We start from the raw sequence: 17234 nt of genomic DNA, 5'->3' as shown, positions 1-17234 counted from the left end.
AGGCTTGAGAGCCTGGTCTTACCCTGAAGGAAGATTTCTCCAGAATAACAGTCCATTGCTGGACCTTGTGGGATTTCTGAGTTGGAAGGAGGACAAAGAGTTGATCCCTGGGTAGTTTGAGAGGACATCCACAGGTAGCATGTCCTGACAGGTTCTCCATTTCTCACTGGACCTAGGTCCCAACCAGGCTTGAAGAGCCTCTGGAGCAGTGAGTGGTGGCCTTGCCTGAGAAGAAAGGCACTGAGGATGCAAAACTGGGAGGGGGGCTAAATGGAGTGGATCAGCCACCAGCCATCACCTGCACCTGTCAGATCCTGGATTTTACTGGATGTGAACCAGGGGCCTGTGGGAGGCGGTGTGGGCCTGGACTGGGGTAGCAGTCAGTGTGCTGGGGAAGGTATCGAGCGCCTCTAGGATGCTGAGTGCTGATCTGGGCTCTGTGAATCTGGGTGAAAGAGATATAGGTTTTGTCTGGGAGCTCTCCAGCTGCTGGTCTCGGCTTTGTGGAATAACACTAAGGCAGCTTGGGGCCTCATTTTTCTCCAATAATTTTAGAGAAATTGCTAGATAACCAGGGCATGCATGTTCTGCGACTCTTCCCAGATGGGATGGGATGGGCGGGCAGGGCTAGGAAAGTAGGTTTCAGCCAGCTTCCCGCATCCTCCACAGCCATCCTGTGTCCTCCCAACCCCCTGACCTCTCCCTCATCCATGCCAATGCTGAGAGTGTCCAGAAGAGGGCGATGGCAAGGGAGACATCAATAGGTTCAGGCTTCTGGAAATTCCCTGAGCAAGGCGACAGCCTTCTAAGGACAATAAGCAGTTCACCAAGGACTGGCATCTCAGCGAAAGGACGTGCCTCTCGGCTTGCGAAGAACACTGCCTTTGCTGGTTCTATATTCAAACCAAACCTTAAAGGGCAGCCTGTCCTCCTATCCCAGTCACATGCTAATCCCTGACTCCTCTTGGCCAGAGCCCCTTGCCTAGCACCTGCCTTGGGTCTTCAAATCTAAAACACCTCCCACTTGCCCTTCTTGAGCCAGGGGTCTCCATTCTGTGAAGGATGTAGAGTGCAGACAAAGAGTCTGGGGTCTGTTCCTAGCCTCTCAGGAGCTGTGTTCCTTGGCATATTCCTTTCTGAGTCTTAGTTCCTCATCCACAGAGTGACACTGTTGGACTAGTTAGGGTGGCAGACTGCCAGGTCCAGGGAGCTGGCTCCCTTAGTCCACAGCAGCCCCCTTCACACCTTGCAAGCTCTTGAGTTTATGCCCCTGGCTCCTTCCTTCTGTGTGGTTCTGTGACCTTTGGTTCCAGCTCAGGCTCTCAGAGGCTGACCAAACTGGTCAGTGTTCTGTCATTTACACTTTTACCATTTGCTCATTTTACTGTTTACTCTGTCATTTGCAAACTGTGTGACCTTGGGCAAGTCACTTGATTTCTCTGTGCCTTAGTTTCCTCGTTTGTAAATAAGGATGATTCCTAATAGGTTAGTGTGCTTAGGACAGTACCTGACTTATAGTTAAGTACTTGATAAACAGATTTCCTAGAAACTTGTTGAAAGAACATCTTCATGCTGATCTTTGGAGTAAGTTTTGAATTGTGAAACTTAAATTTACTAATAGACAATCTAATTGAGGAACTTCAGTGGTGGTCCAGAGGTGAAGAATCCATCTTCCAATGCAGGAAACTCAGGTTCGATCCCTCGTCAGGGAACTAAGATCCCACATGCCTTAGGACACCTAAGCCCACGTGCCGCAACAAAGATTCCAGCTGCTGCAACTAAGACCTGATTCAGTTGAACAAATAAATAAATATATTTTTTAAAGCCAATCTATTTAATGCTATAAAAAGGAATGCTTTTGAATCATATGATCTTGAAATGAGAGTGGACTTGAGAAGTGCTCCTGACCTGGGGCTGGTAAGATGCATGGGGCTTCCTGGGTGTGGTCTCTGTCTGGTGGCCCATGGGTCTGCTGTTTGCTTTTCATCTGACACTGCAAATGAGGTCAGGAGTTCAACTGAGTAAATTGCAAGACATCCTTTCAACCACCATGTCTCTGAGAACAACTTTTGCAAAATTTCTGAGAGCTTCTCCAGCCTGCTTGCTCTCACTCGTAATTCCTTAGCTGCATCCAGAGTGAGAGGCCTGGATCCTTATCCTGACCCTGCCTCTTACTCTTTGTACGGCCTGGAGCAAGTCCGTCACCTCTCTGTGCCTCAGTTTTCTCATCTGCAAAATGGGAATGGGGACAAAACTGCTTCTAGGGCAGACATAAGGCTAGTTGTAGCTGTATTTTTGAGAGGGCAGGGTCTTAGACAGGACTTGTCTGTAGATAGATTGTTTAGGAAGTGACCCCAAGCAGCAGGGTGAGGGAGCAGGGGCAAGTATGACCAGGAAAGAGGAAATCCAATGAAGGGAGAGGAATCCAGGTAACTGCCTTAAGTTAATAGGGTCGTGTTCCCACCTAGCCCTTCCTAGGCCTCCCAGAATTATCTGCCCAGGAAACAGGAGGCTGGAACATTTATACAAAAGCTGCTGTTCTTCGTTGTTTGCTCCCTTTTCCAGCTTCTATCCCTGTGTTAAAAACCACCCGAACTCTGTAGTATTGAACAACTGCCATTTTACTGTGTAGGTGAGTCTGTGGATAAGGACTTTGGAAAGGGCACAGCAGAAATGATCTGCCTCTGCTCCACAGTGTCTGAGCCTCTGCTGGGTAGGCGTGCAGGCTGAGGGTGACTTGACAGCTGGGAGCTGGCATCATTGGAGGCTCACTGGTTCTCTCACATCTGGCAGCTGAGGCTGGCTATTGCCCAGGGCCTCAGTTGAACTGTTGGCCAGAACCTACAGGTAGCCTCTCTGTGTGATCTCTCCATGTGGGCTGGTTAGGCTTCCTCACAGCATGGCAACTGGATTCTAGGTGCACGCATCCCAAGGGAACCAGGTGGCAGCTGTATTTCCTCATGACCTTGCCTCGGGAGCTACGTAACATCTCTTCTGCCATGGTTACAAGCTCTCCCAGATTCAAGGGACATGAACATAACCCACCTATCCAAGGGAGGAGTGTTAAAGTCATACTGTTAAAAGAGCATGTGGAGTGACTTCCCTGGTGGTCCAGTGGCTAAGACTCCGTGCTCCCAATGCAGGGGGCCTGAGTTCAATCCCTGATTGGTGAACCAGGATCCCACATACTGCGATTAAGCACATACTCCACAAATACTGAGCCCAGATGTGCTCTAGAGCCTGCATGTAGCAACTAGAGAAGTGGGTGCACTGCAGAGAAGAACCCAACACAGCCTAAATAAACAAATAAATATGTAAAACACCTAAAAAAAAAAAAAAAAAGAGCATGTGGAATGGGGCATGTTATGTTGTTGCCACCAGTTTGGGAGAATGTGACACTTCTTGAGGCATGAACTTCCCTGCCCCTGTGTGTGGTTGCCATGGGCTCTAGATTCAGAAAAAGTTCTCAAGTAGAAAAGTGGGAAGCCATGCAGCGGATGCATGGAACTGAGGATCTGGGACTCAGGTCACCAGCAGTGTCTACCTAAGGCTGAAACAATATACAGATACCTTGTAAACTGTAAAGTGCTACATAGCCTTTTGGGTTTATAAAAGTGAAGTTGACAGCCAGCTTTACTTTTCAGTTGGTGGCTTAATAAGTGCCAGGCCTTCACATATGATAAACATATATATTCCTCCATGAATGAATACAGTCAGCAGTCCCTCATGGCTAACAGCAGCAGAGCTGGGGTGAGGAGGCTGGCCTGGGAACTAGTTCATTTCCCAGGAGCAAGTTTGCAGGCCTTACTCACACTTTGAGACCTAACTTCTGCTGGAATTTGGGGCCCCACTCCGTCTTGTCATTCTTTCCCAGAGACAGTGACCTTACAATCAGTTCCTCATTTTGGGGGTCACCAAGAGCCCTCTTTAAAATGGCCCTCTCCGGGGCAGCTCCTACCTGCAAGCCCTCACATTATGACGTGAGGCTGGAGTGTCAGACTGTGTGAGGCCAGTGACGGTTGTCCGCCTCGGTCACTGCTGTAAGCCCAGTGCACTGCAGCACATCGCGGGTACTTGTCAATATTCGCTGATTGAGGGAAGGATGACTCTGCCTGGCCCTGTATGGATGGGGTCCGTGGCCGAAGGACCCTCCAAGCTTGCTGTCAGCTTGGAAAGGGAAGCAGACCAGCCAGGTAGGCAGCAGCCCCTCCTGGGAGAGCTCTAAGTGGAGAGTGGGGACTTGGAGTCTTGGGCAGCACTCCCAGGGTTTCCTTCCTTCACGGCAGGGGCAGCCACCCCAGATTCTTAAGCACAGATGTGAGCCTCCTGTGGTGCCTCCTAGAAGCCTGTCTCCCTGGCATAGCCTGTCCCTAGTGCGGGAGCCACCATCTCCCTGGCACCCAGTCTTTCCCTGGGGGGCCACACCCAGGTGAGGGCAGCTGGCAGTTTTACAACTTTGTTTTTATCCCTGTTGTCTCGGTGTCCTTGCTGATTCAGGCAGGTGCTGGTTTGATGGAGTCAAATTATTCCAGAGCTGCATGGAAATGAAATGTTGATCTTTCCCTCTTCTCCAGGCAGGAGCTGCATTTAGTCCACCCTGGTTTCCAATTTTTTACCCTCGAAGTGCCCCAGGGCAGGGCATGAGGTAGTTAAGAGCCTGGGCTTTGACAGTTGATAGACTGGGGTCCAAAATCTGCTGCCAGTGCGAGGGTTTGTGACCTTTAGAAAGTTACTTAACCTCTCTGAGCCTCAGTTTCCTCCCTTGAGAAGACTCCAGATATTCACTTCTCAGGGTTGCCAAGGATTTAGTGATACAATGTTTGCCTTGTGCTCAGCACTGTTTCTGGACAAGGCAAGAGTTCAGTGATGGATATCTACGTCCCTAGAGCACAGAGCAGGTGCTCCCAGGTACTTCCTGAACTTGTGGTGAAACACTCCAGAGAAATTTGAATTTTTGTGACACGTGAACAAGTGATTTCATGTATTAGAGTTATTTAGAGATTCTTAAGTTCAGATCTGATAATTATTGGCAAACAGCATCTCAAAAGTAAGTGAAAGGTGAATTTTAGGAAAAAGTTAAGGATGGGCCAAGGCAGAACTAGGGAAGGAAACACACTGTCTTGGCTTCTGCAGAGAGACATAGCTGCCCATGCTGAGGATTCAGCTAACCGAGCAGGTAGAGAACAGGTGGCCTTCAGGTGCCCCACAGAGCCAAGAGGTCCCAGTCAGGGCCATGACTCAGGCTAGGGGGCAGCATCTGGGGGAGGGGAGGTCAGAAGGGGAAGGCATCAGCCCCTTTTGGGTGAGGGTGTTCCAAGAGCTGAAAGATAGCAAGAACACCACCCCACTGACCTCCAGTCCAGGCCCCAGAGCAGACGAACAGCTGGAATAGTTTCCATTTTGCATCTGGAAACACACCCTCAGGCCGAGACCTTCTACCCGATATTGGTGCTCCTTTGACTTATGATGCTGGCTCTGTAGGTGAAGCTCAACAGTGGAGGCAGAAAACTCCAAGAAGGGCCCCAACTCTGACGTCAGGGGGACCCGTGTTTCCATTTGTTTCCTGCTGCAGTCAGCATCTTGCACCCTCTCCTGGGGGTGGCATGTGTGTGGGGAGTGTCCTTTATTCCTCTGTCCAGCACAGAGAGAGGAGAGGAGGAGCCATCACAACAGCCTGTCTGCAGGGTGCCTGGCACACCTAAGGAGCTAAGTGCCAATCAGGCCTCAGCCGTGTCCCGGGAGCTCCTGGGTGTGGCCTCCTCAGCGGGAAGATGCTCCTGGTGCCAGCCGAGTGCAGACGGGCAGCAGCCCTCCCACCCGGCAGCGCCTCCCGTCAGACCTGGACCTCCCCTTTCCACTGCTTCTCCTGCCACTCTCAGGGTTCTCCCCGGCCCGGGCTGTGGTTGTTTGAGCACCTGGCTCCTCGCCTGATGTTTGACCACCTAGCCTGTTGGTTTGGTACCCAAGCTTCGGAGTCAGGCTGACTTGTATTTCTCTTCTCAGCTTTGTCGCTTACTAGCCGTGAGAGCTTGAGCGAGTCCTGCAGCTGTAAAGCCTCAGTTTCCTCTTCTACATAATGCAGTTAATAGAAACTCCTATTTCACAGGCAGTTGTTGAATGAAAGGCACTTGATACTGTGCTTAGCAAATAGAAGCACTCAATATTTGTGAAATATTGCTATCATTTTGTGGCCTCCTAAATACCTGTCACGCGCATTAAATTGAATTACATGAACAGCATCACTTGCTATTCCTCTGAGAGCTCTGAGGAGTGAGCCGACTCTGGAGACAAATTGCCCGGGTTCAGATCCCAGCTCTCACACTAAATGACTGTGGGACCTTAAGCAAGCCGCTTAAGCTTTCTGGATCTCCATTTCTTCACCCATAAAGTGTGGTTACTAATATCTACCACAGAGGGTGATTATAAGGGTTAGATGAGTTAATATAGACAAAGCACTTAGAATAGTACTTGGAACATGGTAAACTGAATATTTAATATATATTATTGTTTTTATTATTATCATTCCATAGAAATCCAACAAGGTTTCAAAGAGCAGGAAACGACTGGAGCAGATGATGATTTTAGAGTTTTATGTTTCCTAGTGATGCTGATGGCAGCAGTTCTTCTGTATCCAGACCTTGCCCTAAAAACAAACCTTCCATGGCTCTCATTGGCTTCCTTGATGTTTGGCTGGGTTGGGGGGTAGTTCCCTGTGCTGCAAGCCAAACAGATGTCCAGGTCTCACTCTAGAAGCCAGCCCTTGACTGGAGATGTGTGATTGGTGTTAAATCTGAGCTTCCGTTCAGTCTGTGGTTCCTCCCAGCCACTCCTCTTTCGAAAAGCACTCCTTCAGGATCCAAATAGCCAAGATGCAAGCAGGATTTGGGCTCACATTGCATTCGATGGCAGTGCACATCCTTCTGGCACACGTGGTCAAGCAATCTAAATAGAGGCTGTAACTCCATTGGTCTCCAAACCTTTGCCTTCTCACTCCTCACTATGTTTTTCAAGAGGAAGAATAATGGCATTACCCCCCACAGTGGTTACAGCATTGCCTTAGCATTGTTTATAAAGCTCTTTTCCTTCCATTCTCTCCACTGGTCTTTCAAATAGCCAGGAGATGATCCAGGCACTCACGAGAGGTGTTTCGAGATCTTATGATCCTGTGGGTATTGCATGATAGGTGACTGCCCAAGGGAGGCTGGACTAGGACCCACACAGGACACTGAACTTGTAATCTGTGAGACAGACACCTCAAATACCTGTTCTCCCTTTGAAACCCATGGTCTCGCCAACCCTGGAACAGCTTCCCTTCTCCTGGCTCTCCAACCCCCAATCAACAAGCATCTCTCACTGTTCATTCTGATGGTCATATTTTCCACTTGTTCCCCAGAGCACCATAACCCTCCACCTTCTCCCTACCCTCTTCTCTGTCCTTGGCTAGCAACCCAACATGACTAGCAAGGATGAGACAGTTCTGACCTTCAAAGTGTTCTTAGTCCCAAAGCAGAGGGAAGAATAAATGAATAACACAGGGTGTTGAAATGCATCTTTTATCCTCTCTGTTGCCCCATCCCTTTCCTACCAGGTCCAGATAAGTGCCTGGGTGTCAGGTCAGTTGAGGACAATGGGTCCAGCCACTCTCCCCTCCCCAGAAGGAGAGGGCTTCAATGGCCCGTGGTTCCCAAAGAGGCTCTGGTTGAGTGGCAGCCTGGGTGGCAGAACAGAGCAATGAAATATCCTGTATAAGAGACTACTTTTGGCATCAGGCAGCCCGTGGCCTAAAGCCTGCCTATGTCCTCATTGCTTGTGTGGCTTTGACTAAGTTTCTTAACCTCTCTGAGCTTTGGTTTCCTTATTGGGAAAATGATATGAAAACCCATCAACTAGATTTGTTTGCAGATTGAATGAGGTAGTGAACAAAAAGTGTTCAGCAAGCAGTCATTAATTGTTAGCTCTTCTCCTTGCTATTATGATTACACCTGTTATTGTTCCCCATTTAAGAATTTCCCTATAAGTGATAATCTCTCTGTGGCCTGTGCAGGCTTATCTCTCCCTCTGCAGAGAGTTCTCTTGGGATCCAGAGTGTGCAGCAAGTGATAATTTATTGCTCCACAGCTCACTTGCTCTCATCCATGAAGCAGGGAGTGGATAACAGATAAACCAAATGCATAGAAGCAGGTTTCTCGTGGTATCCTCTTAGCCCGCTCATAATACAGTTCTGCCTGGATGCAAACATAGCAACAGGAACTGAGCTTTCCTGCTGATTGGTTACAGACCTATCTGTGATCACGCCACCCTCTAACCACTTCTGTCAATTACCAATAAATATTCTCAAGCTCGCCTGCATGGGCACTTGAGTGTTGATGTTCAGCCCCGAGTCTTTGCCCGCTCCGCCAGCTGGGCCACTTATCTCATGGCTCATCCTGCAATTTGCACTGAGCCTCCTCTCCTTCCTCCCACCTGGGTTACTGGCCTTGAGTCGATATGAGGCCTGCCTGAGCCAGTTTCCCACAGGAGCAGGCTACCTTCCTCCCTGACTTTATTGTCGCATGCCTGGGTCAGTTCTCCTTCCCGCTGAGCCGGCACTGGTTCACCATCCTCTCCCCCGGGCTCACCCATGGCTTGCTGGGGTCTGGGCCCCATGGTGGCAGATGCCAAGTGGCACCTGGTGGTGATGGCAGGTGCTTCAACCAGGAACTGGGCACCATCCTGGGTACAGGTCTCTCCCTCCTTCTCTCAGGCAGTCCAACCCAAGTCCTGCCAATTCTGTTTCCAAGTGTCAGCCCATCCACTTCTCTCCCTCTTTACTGCCCCTGTTTGGTCTGAATCCCACCACCTCCCACGTGGGCTACTGTGATGGTACCTGCACCCATCTCCCTCCTGGCCTCCCAGTCTGTTTAGGACCCTCAGTAAATGTGTCCTTTTCCCCTAGGGCCTTCCCAGGCCTGATCTCAATCAAGTCCCTTCTCTTAAATCTCTCATCACCTTTTTTCCCTTGTTCCACAGGTTTGACAATCAGTGACTAGGTATGGTCATTGGAGTGACTTTATCTGCTCAATGTCTGTCTCCATATCAGACAATGAACTTCAAAGGGCAGAAAATTAGACTCGTTTGGTTTCCCACTCACCAGTGCAGTGCTTGGCACATGATGAGTGCTCAACCAGTAATTGCCAAATGAAAAACTGAACAAATGAGATATGATAGAGATTTGGAAAAGGTAGCAGTCACTGTAAGACAATCAAGGAAGGCTTCCTGATAAGGGAGGTGATGAGCCCTGAGTTTGGCCTGAAAAGATGGATGGGATTTAAAAAAAAAAGGGATTCAGGGGAAAGCATTTCAGGTAAAATAAATATTATGAGTCAAGACAAGGCAGGAGGAATGCTTTGAAGTTGTCTGGAGCTGTGGCATTACCTGGCTTACTCTGCTGAATACTAGTGACAAGGTTGAAAGAGGTTTGAAACAGTGAATGTCAAGCTGAGACATTTAAAGCATGCCCCTTAAGCAAGGGGGAGCTATTGATGTGTTTTGAGCAGATAACTGTTGTAAGACAAGTGATGTTTAGGATCTGTAGAAGCAGGAAATAGGAGGACCACCAGGAGTTCTAGGCTTGGGAGCATGGAGTCCAGACTTGGGCCTCAGGAATGGAAAGGAAGGGAAGATGGAGGAAAGATCATGGCTCTGTGTGTAGGACAGGTCCCAGGCTGAGTTCTGCCTCAAAGACTAGTGAAACATAAATGAGTTCATCCGGAGATGCTCAGCAAGCTTTGGGGTGCCCTTGAGATGGGCAGGAAAGGGAAATTATATTTCTTTAGCATAAAACAGTTTTCTTAATTATGCAGCAAATACACATCCACTGGAGAACATTTAGAAAATATAGAGAGAGCCAGCAAGAGTAAAAACTTCCGGCAATTCCATTGCCTAGGAGTCACTGTTGTTAATATTTGTTATATAGTCTCCCAAAGTTTTTCCATGCATGCTGCCTATATTGTTTTGAATATATTGCTTGTATTTCACTTTCACTTAGTACCACGAACCTCTTCCCATGACAATAAAAATGCTTAGGTAATAAATGTACTTGTATAGCATCTATTTTCAGTTGTTTGGTATAGATGCGCCATATTTAATTTAATCAATCCCCTGTTGTTGGACATACAGATTTTTTTCCCCAGTCTTTTCTTTTGCTTTTGTAAGTAATCATGCTGGAGTTACCCTTATTGCCTGATTTATGTGTATGTTTTAAATTATTTTCTCAGAAAAAATTCTATCCATTGAATTGCTGGGTCAGAAGTATAGATCTTAGGGCTTCTGATTCTCATTTTCAAATTACCCTTCAAATTATATATATAAATATATATTTTACTCTTTGTACTCTCATTAAGATTAACATTAACATTTTTGTATTCTAGTTTTTAAAGTCTTTGTAGGTTTGAAAAGAGAAAAATAATTTACCTTTTTTTCAATTTGCCTTTATGTTATAATTGTATTTCTTTTTCAAATAATTTTGAGACTTTGAATATATATTTTGGTTATTTGTATTTATTTTGCTGTGTGCATTTCCTATTTATGGACTTTTTCCCTCCTTATTTATGGACTTTCTTTTTTCTTTCTGTTTATGCTCATTTTTCTAATTAGATGGTCATTGTAAAAACATTTTGCAGGAACCATGAAAGATTAAGACTTCAACCTTTTATCTGTCATGTTTGCTGCAAATAATTTTTGGAGAGATTTTTGAAAAGCTGAAAGATTATCCCACACCTTATCACTCACTTGCTCCATGGCGATGACTGTATGGCTCAGTCAGTTAAGATTAGGTGGAACCGCTAGTAATGAACCCATGTTAATTGGCTGTGGCCATCAGGATCCAGTTGGGAGACTGAAACCACATCAGTAATTTCAGAAGTAATTCAAAAATTTAATATAAGGATTATTAACTAGCAAAAGGGGATGACTACTAAAAGAGGCAGAGAGAACTTTAAAGAAAACAGGGATGGTAGATATAGGGAGCAATTATTAGGGAAGGAATATATTTGAAAGAGGTCCCTCCGCCCCCGCAACCCTCCCAGGCTGTGACTTAATAGGAGAGGATGTGGCTGTGGCCCCCTGACAGTTGGAGAAGTGTGTTGAGATGCTGCAGGAAAAGGCTGACAAGTGGGGAATTGCCCTTTGGAGTTTGGTCAAAACTCTGAAGGTTGGGTGCCCATGGTTCTCCTGAGCACTGCTGGTGACCTCTCTGCAGGAGCAAGAAAGATGAGACCCCCAGAAGGAGGAAGTCCCCTTCTGTGTCCCTCTCGTGCCCTCTACTGACAAAACGTTTTCAGGGTTCGGATCTAGTACCACAAGGCACAAAACATGACAAACAAGGGTGGATTTAGAGCTGATAAGTAATGTATTGATAGCCAGACCACTGCCCTAAACAAGCCAGAAGTTGCTTTCTCACTTCAAAGCCGGGAGTTCTGCGATCTATGACCAGTATGGCAGTTCTGCTCCAGCAAGTCCCCTAGGGTCCAATCTGCTTCCAGCCTGCTCCTCCACTCTCCCTAGACTGACGCCCTTGTCTTCATGGTCCATGACAGTAGCCCAAGCTCAAACCATCACAAACACAGTCTGGAGTTGGAAGTCATGGAAAAGAAAAAGGACAGATAATGCGACAGAAGGTTCCCAGGAGATGCCATCTGTTTTCATCTCATTGGTTGAAAGTTAGTCACATGACCACAGATAGCTATATGCGATTCTGGGAAATATTTCTTCTGGAAGGCCTGGAACTGAGCATCAAAGGTTGTGTTATTTAGGGGAGAAGGGAGAAAACTGGTGGATGATAAACAGCCTCTGCTACAAGAGCCCACACTTGCTGTACCTTTATGAAGAAAATTTAGGCAAAATCATGATATGCTTATGACCACTAGTGAACATTAACTAGACATACAAGGTGAGATCTTAGAGTAAAATCTTTTAGAATGTTTGAGTTGGAAGTTACCATTGAAATTATTTATTCTGTTTTATGAGAACCCTTAAGGCCTGGAAGGGCAGTTATGTGTCCAAGGTCACATGGATAGCTCCTGGCATGCCTGGACGTGGACCCCAGGTCTCCTTTACTTTCCACCTAGTGTATCTTTCCACTCTCTGCACTGCTTAGGTTCTCCAGGGGGCCTTTGTCTTCAGAATGAGTCCTGCTTAATTGCACTGGTAACTTAATGCTCGACAAGAGATCATTCTGCAGTGGAGATTTCAGGGCTTATGAGATATGCCTGGCCCTGGAATCAGGCACATAAGATGCAAAATTAGATTCCAGGAACCCTCTGGCTTTTAGAACCTAAGTGAAAGTGAAGTCACTCAGTGGTGTCTGACTCTTTGCGACCGCATGGACTGTAGCCTACCAGGTTCCTCCATCCATGGGATTTTCCAGGCAAGAATACTGGAGTGGGTTGCCATTTCCTTCTCCAGGAGATCTTCCCAACCCAGGGATTGAACCTGGGTCTCCGGAATTGTAGGCAGACGCTTTACCGTTTGAGCCAATAAACTGCACCCTTTTCTCCATGACTTATTGGAGGCCGTGTGAGCTTAGGCTATGGAACACAGCAGGTGTGAGACAGCAGTAAGTCCTTTGCTGCTGGAATTAAGCAGTGAGAAGTGTTATCTTAGGCCAAAGTAGCCATTCACCTTACTAGTCAGAATGCCATCTTCCTATTTAGCTATGGAAATAATGGGAGGATTTTCTTAGAACAGGACATAAGATGGCAGCAGGAAACAGACTTTACCCCAGATGTTTCAAATGAAGAGATTTTCATGAAGGGGCTACTGTCAGAGACTGGGTTAGGGGACAGAGAAGAGCATGAGGCCCGCAGAGACTACCAAGTCTCCCCTGGGGCTGAAGAAACGGGAAGTGAGCTGTTACAGGAGCTCCGGCTCCTGTGAAGGAGGGTAGGTGGCTGAGTCACTTGAAGTATAGTTGATTTCCATTATTGTGTTAATTTCATGTATATAGCATAATGATTCTATATTATGGGTTTTTTTTTTTTTTTTTTTGCAGGTTATATTCCTGCAAGTATAGGTAGCTATAAGACAGTGGATATAATTCCTTATGCTATACAGTGTATCCTCCTTGCCTATCTATTTTATATATAGTACTTTGAATCTGGCACCAAAGTAGGGAGAAAGCAGGGAAGAAATGCCTACAGCTCTCTCCCCTCTTCACTCTGATCAGCCAGGGTGTCCTCCTGATTAAATGCAACCAGAAGCCAGAGAGCAGGGAGGTGTAGAGGAAACAGTCCGTAGGTTCTGCCTTCCTGGGCACAGAGCAGGGCAGAGAGGGTGGAAAGTAAGTATAAAAAGGATAGCTTGAGTCATAGCTCAGGCCTTGCTGCAAGTATTCTTTTCTGTGGATGGAACTGTCTTTAGTATCTTTACAATATACATTTGTAAATGGCCGGGTGTGGCGCCTCCGATGACACTCCTTCTTCTAGGCCAGTGGCAGACATGACTAGTTGATCACGGCTCCTTTTCCCCTGGGTCCAAGAAGTCACCTGTGGGCATGTGAGGGGCTTCTCAGGTGGTGCTAGTGGTAAAGAACCCACCTGCCAGTGCAGGAGACCTAAGAGACTGGGGTTCGATCCCTGTATTGGGAAGGTCCCCTGGAGGAGAAAGTGGTAACCCACTCCAGTGTTCTTGCCTGGAGAATCCCATGGACAGAGGAGCCTGGTACGCTATAGTCTACAGTGTTGCAAAGAGCCAGACACAGCTGAAGTGACAGCACTCACGCGCACATGCAGAGACATGTGAGATGAAATAGATTTGGAGCTGTAAAACTTAACTAGCCTTGCTGCTGCTGCTGCTGCTAAGTCGCTTCAGTTGTGTTCGACTCTGTGCGACCCCATAGACAGCAGCCCACCAGGCTCCCCAGTCCCTGGGATTCTCAGGCAAGAACACTGGAGTGGGTTGCCATTTCCTTCTCCAATGCATGAAAGTGAAAAGTGAAAGTGAAGTCGCTCAGTCGTGTCCGACTCTTAGCGACCCCATGGACTGAAGCCTACAAGGCTCCTCCATCCATGGAATTTGCCAGGAAAGAGTACTGGAGTGGGTTGCCATTGCCTTCTCCAAACTGGCCTTGCAGATATGGCCTATCTGCTCCTGCCAGACTGGTAGAGAATCTTTTTTTCTGGAGAATTAGCTGAGCAGGTATTTCTTAAGCCAAGTGAGTCCTGCTTGGAACATGGATCTGAAGTACATTGGTGCAAACTTACTGTAATATAGATGAAGAGGCAAGACAGAAGGTAATGTCTGTCTTGAGCAAGGTAGCCTCTTGGCTCCTCTGGAAAGTAGGATGATGCCAACCAAGGTAGAAAGCAAAACAGGGTGTTCTCTTGAGATGGGATCAGCTTTCAGAGCTGAGTTGCTCTGTGGTACCCATCTGTTTGTGGTGCTCTCCTAGGTCCTGATTGACCTTAAAAAGATTTTTGTTAAGTATAGTTGATTTACAGTATTGTGTTGGTTTCAGGTTTACGGGACGATGATTCAGTTTTTTGTACATTATATTCATAATAGGTTATTACAAGATAATAGGTAAAGTTCCATGTCCTATACAGTATATCCTTGTTGCCTATTTTATATACAGTAGTTTGTATCTGTTATTCCTATACCCCTAATTTGTCCTTCCCTCTCCCCTGTTTGTTTTGTAACAATCTTGTATGTAACCACAAGTTTGTTTTCTCTGTCTGTGAGTCTATTTCTGTTTTGTACATACATTCATTTCTACTATTTTTTAGATTCCAAATATAAGTTATACCGTATAGTATCTGTCTTTGACTTATTTCACTAAGCATAATATTCTCTAGGTCTACCTACATTGCTGCAAATGGCAGTATTTCATTCGTTTTTATGGTTGAGTAATATTCTGTTGTATATGTATAAAATGAAATATCTTCTTAATCCACTCATCTGTTGATAGGCACTTGGGTTGCTCCCATATCTTGGCCACAGCACTGTTACAGACATTGTGATGCATGCACCTCTTTGAATTAGTGTTTTCATTTCCACTCAGAAGTGGAACTGTTGGATCATATGGTAGTTCTGGGCTTCCCAGGTTGTGCTAGTGGTAAAGAACCCACCTGCCAATGCCGGAGACCTAAGAGACGTAGGTTTGATCCCTGGGTCAGGAAGACCCCTGGAGGAGGGCATGGCAACCCACTCTAGTATTCTTGCCTAGAGAATCCCACGGACAAAGGAGCTTGGTGGGCTATGAGCCATAGTGTCACACAGAGTTGGACACAACTGAAGCAACTTAGCATGCGTGGATGCATGATATTGTGTTTTTGTTTTTATAAGGAACCTGCATACTGTTTTCCATAGTGGCTGCACCAATTTGTGTTCCCAACAATGGTCAAGGGTTCCCATTTCTCGAACATTTCTTATTTGTAGATTTTTTGATGATAGCCATTCTGACAAGTGTGAAGGGATACCTTATTGTGATTTTTGATGTGCATTTCTTTGATAGTGAGTGATGCTAAGCAATTTTTCATGATTGACCTTTAACACAGGAAGTCCTATGGATTCTCAGGTCCTGCTGCTTTTCTGGTGTGCACACTTAGACCCCTGAGTTCAGACTATAAGTGGCTTCGAATAGAAAACTCTTAGCTGGAACAAATGGCCAATGGGTTATGGACGTTGCCAGCATGATTTAGGGCATAGATGGCAAATAGGTCCCAATTCACCTGGCATCTCCATCCATTTGTGCTAGCTCTCTGTAGACTGTGTTGAGATGGATATGAAGGCTGTGTCCTCCTGTCCAGGGCAGTAGGGTTGTGATTAGCTAAGGATAATTGCCCTGGGACAGAGGGGCTAAGAGGGGTGCATGTTTGTCTCACATTTGCCATCACTGGTTGATAGTCAGCAGATGTGGCTTCTAGATGTGATATTTTAAGCAAGTCAATTAACCTCCCTGGATCTTAGTTTCCTCATATGGAAAACAAGGACATTGCTTGGGTGACTTTTAAACTCTCTTCATCTTAGAAATGCCATGATTCAAACTAGTTTGTGTGTGTGTGTGTTCATGTAGAACCTGCAACAAATCTGTTTGATCCAATTAAACTATTTTCTTTTCCTCACCCATCTCTGCCATATGCTTGAGTAACTAAGCCTTCCATGCCTGTGAAGGCCATTTCCCCAGGCTGGAGCAGCTGGAGACCCTGGAGACAAGAGGCCTCCCATACTAAACAGATTCTCCTCTTTAATCTCAACCAAAAGATCCAAGAGGTATGATTCACAGGTCCTCCCGTTTTCTCTCCTCTGTCCTCTGCCAGCCTGAACCTCTCCCCTCCTGCTCTGCAAACATGCCTGAATGCAGAGTCCTGAAATTTAGGTTCATGGTTTCAAAGTTCATGGTCCTGAGAATAAACAAAAAAACTATTGTGGTTGCATAGAGCTGCGGACCCCATTAACACCACCCCATGAATATTTATGGCGTGGAACTACAAAAGAACATAGAGGCCATATTGTATTTCCTAGAACTTTCTTTCCATCAGGTCCTTTCTCTGTGGGCCACTTTCATGTAAGCTTTGCTTATTTAGTTGCACACTTTAAGCCGATTAACTTTTCACTAAAAAAAAAAAAAACCCTCCCTGTTTGTTTGTACATACACTCCCTTGACAAAGATTCACAGAAAACTGCTTTAAACCTGGTAAATCCCTCCGCTGGAAACTTGACGTGAACTAAATGTGTCTCTGGGTAGGATTCCCTGTTACCCTCCCCGCCTCTGGCCCCTCCACCCCACCTCAGCCTGTTCCCTGAGAGGAATTCCAATGGTCTGAAGGCTCTTCCAGTGGTCTGAAGACTCTTCTGGAAGTCTCTGCTCCCCTCTAGGTGACCATCTTGTGGAACATTAGAGAGGTCCTTCCTCAGTGTCAGGTTATTGGGATGGACAAACGGTAGGTCCTAGGTAGATGCCCTATGCTTCTCTAATAGAAACTGCAGTGAAATCAACATGGGAGCCAGAGGGACCTGGAGACATCAGCTCCACTGCTCTCCAGACTTCAGTGAGTGAGTCACCTGTGGGGCTGGGCAGGATATGAACTTAACACGCATATTCCTGGACCCTGTCCCTAGAGATTCTGATTCCATAAATGTGGGCAGGGCCTGGGAATGTGCATATCAACCCTCTCCTTAGAGACTTCTAACACGTGGTCTGTGGCTCTGCCTCCAGAATCCCTGAGCTAGTTCAGCTGTCTCATTGTATGGCTGAA

General features: G+C 46.6%; 1 protein-coding gene across 1 annotated transcript in view; it reads left to right on the top strand.

Moving 5' to 3' along the window:
* The window catches only part of TLL2 (tolloid like 2), a 135713-nt gene that overhangs the window by 1586 nt on the left and 116893 nt on the right, over positions 1–17234 (top strand). The window lies entirely within an intron of this gene.

Source organism: Dama dama, chromosome 15 (assembly GCF_033118175.1).
Source record: "Dama dama isolate Ldn47 chromosome 15, ASM3311817v1, whole genome shotgun sequence".
Classification (NCBI taxonomy): domain Eukaryota; kingdom Metazoa; phylum Chordata; class Mammalia; order Artiodactyla; family Cervidae; genus Dama; species Dama dama.
The sequence above is the reverse complement of the archived record's forward strand: the minus strand, read 5'-3'. Positions and strand labels throughout refer to the sequence as shown.